This window comes from Zea mays, chromosome 6 (assembly GCF_902167145.1).
Source record: "Zea mays cultivar B73 chromosome 6, Zm-B73-REFERENCE-NAM-5.0, whole genome shotgun sequence".
NCBI lineage: Eukaryota > Viridiplantae > Streptophyta > Magnoliopsida > Poales > Poaceae > Zea > Zea mays.
The window spans coordinates 59,430,108-59,433,908 of NC_050101.1; positions in this window are offsets into that span (position 1 = coordinate 59,430,108).

A 3,801-nucleotide genomic window follows, 5' to 3' on the forward strand; every position below is an offset into this window, starting at 1 on the left:
ATTCAACATGAGGCAAACAGTCCTCCCACATCTTAATATTCTTCTTTAGAACTGCCCTTAACATAGTAGACAAAGTTCTATTCACAACTTCAGTTTGACCATCAGTTTGAGGATGACATGTAGTAGAAAATAAAAGCTTAGTCCCCAATTTTGCCCACAAAGTCCTCCAAAAATGACTAAGAAATTTAGCATCACGATCAGAAACGATTGTGTTGGGCACACCATGCAAGCGAACAATTTCACGAAAGAACAAATCAGCAATATGAGTAGCATCGTCAGTTTTATGACATGGTATGAAATGTGCCATTTTAGAAAATCTATCAACAACCACAAACACACTATCACGTCCCTTCCTAGTCCTAGGCAATCCCAGCACAAAATCCATAGAAATATCTTCCCAAGGAGCACTAGGAACGGGTAGAGGCAAATACAAACCGTGTGGATTTAACCGTGACTTCGCCTTTTGACATGTCGTGCAACGAGCAACCAATCTCACCACATCTCTTCTCATCTTGGGCCAAAAGAAATGACCAGCAAGTATGTCCTCCGTTTTCTTTGCTCCAAAATGTCCCATTAAGCCACCTCCATGTGCTTCCTGTAACAACAACAAACGAACGGAGCTAGCTGGAATGCATAGCTTGTTAGCTCTAAACACAAACCCATCGCTAACGATATATTTGTTCCATCCTTTCCCTTCTTTACAATGCAGCAACACATCTTTAAAATCAGCATCATGAACATATTGGTCTTTAATCGTCTCTAATCCAAAGATTTTGTAGTCAAGTTGATTCAGCAAAGTATATCTCCTAGACAAAGCGTCAGCAATGATATTCTCTTTTCCTTTCTTGTGCTTAATAAAATAAGGAAACGATTCGATAAATTCAACCCACTTAGCATGTCTGCGGTTCAGTTTTCCTTGACTACGAATATGTTTCAAAGATTCATGATCAGAATGAATAACAAACTCTTTGGGCCACAAATAATGCTGCCATGTTTCTAATGTTCGCACAAGAGCATATAATTCCTTATCATAAGTAGAATAATTTAGAACAGACCCACTCAATTTTTCACTAAAATATGCAACAGGTTTGCCTTCTTGTAACAAAACACCACCCAATCCAATTCCACTAGCATCACATTCAAGCTCAAAAGTCTTATTAAAATCAGGAAGTTGGAGGAGAGGTGCATGTGTCAACTTATCTTTCAGCATGTTGAAAGCGTGCTCTTGTACTTTGCCCCAACTAAAATGCACTCCCTTCTTCGTAAGCTCATTCAAAGGTGCAGCAATGGTGCTAAAGTCCTTCACAAAACGGCGATAGAAGCCAGCAAGTCCTAGGAAACTCCGCACCTGTGTGATAGTCTTTGGCATAGGCCATCCATGTATCGCTTCTACCTTGGCTTGATCAACCTCAATTCCCTGTGGAGTCACAACATAACCAAGAAACGAAACTCGATCGGTGCAAAATGTGCACTTCTCAAGGTTACCAAATAAACGTGCATCTCGTAAAGCATTAAAAACAGCACGCATGTGATCAACATGTTCATCCATAGATTTGCTATAGATCAATATGTCATCAAAGTATACTACCACAAATTTTCCAATGAAGGCACGCAAAACCTCGTTCATTAATCTCATGAAAGTGCTAGGTGCATTAGTTAACCCAAAAGGCATGACTAACCACTCATACAATCCGAACTTAGTTTTGAAAGCAGTTTTCCATTCATCTCCCAATTTCATATGAATCTGGTGGTACCCACTACGCAAATCAACTATAGAAAAGACGATGGCACCACTCAATTCATCAAGCATATCATCTAAACGTGGAATAGGGTGTCGATACCGTATCGTGATATTATTAATAGCCCTACAATCAACACACATACGCCATGTTCCGTCTTTTTTAGGCACTAAAATAACCGGAACAGCACACGGACTAAGAGACTCACGCACGTAACCTTTGTCGAGTAGTTCTTGCACTTGTCGCTGAATTTCTTTTGTTTCCTCTGGATTTGTCCTATATGGCACACGATTCGGCAAAGATGCACCAGGAATAAGATCAATTTGGTGCTCAATCCCTCGTATAGGTGGCAGCCCCTCTGGTATCTCACTTGGAAATACATCAGAATACTCCTGCAAAATGTTAGTAACAACAGGAGGCAAAGAATGTTGCATATCTTGAATTGAAATCAAAGCATCCTTGCATACCAAGGCGTAGGCAACAGAAGTGGAAGCAAATAATTCATTAACATCAGTTTTTGTCGCAAGCAAGCAATGTCCTTTCAATTTTATCCCATCTTTGTTATTACCAACAGCTTTAATATTCTTGTTGTTCTCAATTTTAGCTTTGGTAGCTTTAGCAACATCATCACGCACAATAGCCTCAGGGGACATGGGAAGCAAAATAATTTTCTTATCATGGTGTATGAGAGAATATTGATTTGATCTACCATGATGCATACAATCTGAATCAAATTGCCATGGTCTACCTAGCAGAATATTACAAGCATCCATAGGCACAACATCACAGTCAACAACATCACGATATGAACCAATAGCAAAATTAATTCGTACCAGCTTGGTTACCTTGACCTTACCACTATTGTTAAGCCATTGAATGTGATATGGATGCGGGTGCGGTTTGGTCGTAAGTGCAAGCTTCTCCACCATGTCGCTGCTAGCCAAGTTGTTGCAGCTACCTCCATCAATGATCAAACGACATGAACGCTCCTTAATGACACACTTTGTTTGAAACAACGTATGTCGCTGATTCTGCTCTGCCTTCTCCATTTGTGCACTAAGCACACGCTGTACAATGAGGCTCTCATAATGCTCTGCATCATCTGCACCAATCTGTTCTTCGGGTGGTTCCTTAGTGCCTGCATCATCAGCCGCAAGCAAAGCAAGTGTAGCTTCATCCAGATCACTAGCAGAGGAATACCCACCATCGTCTTTTACCACCAAAACACGCTGATTAGGACAATCACGCTGCACGTGTCCATAGCCCTTGCATCGATAACACAGAACATCTCTTGTTCTACCCGTGGAGGCTACTAAAGAGGCACTACCTGCTGGTTTCTGGGCAGATTTGGTTGCTGAATTTGTGGAAGATGCACGTGGTTTGTCGCCGGAGGAAGGCGGGGGTGCTGGTCGACTTGGCGAGGGAGTTGGTGCTGGTGTACGGCCGGTCATGGACGTAGTCGTGCGCTGTTGCCATGGTGTAGATTTTCCTGCAGAAACATTAGACCTTGCACTAGCACGTCGTCCCTGCACTTCCCTTTCAGCTTTGCAAGCAAGATGAAACAATCGGGTTACATTAGCATAATCTTTATAAGCAAGGATGTCCTGAATTTCCCTATTTAACCCGCCCAAAAATCTAGCCATAGCAGATTCCTCACCCTCCTCTATGTTACAACGCAGCATACCCATTTGTAATTCCTGATAATATTCTTCTACACTTTTAGTACCCTGTCTCAATTGTTGCAACTTGTTTAACATATCACGTGCATAATAAGAAGGAACAAATCTAGCCCGCATGACCCGTTTCAACGCATCCCAAGTTTGTGGCATGTTATTAGGATTCTTCTTACCATGTTCTATCCACCAAACAGAAGCAAAATCAGTAAACTCACTAGTAGCAGCTCTAACCCGCGCATTCTCAGGAAATTCATGGCATGCAAACTTTTGATCAACCGCAATCTCCCAAGTAATGTAAGCATCAGGGTCATATTTACCATCAAAAGGAGGTATTTTAAATTTAACCTTACTAAAAGCATCATCATTACCATGTACCTCACGTCGGC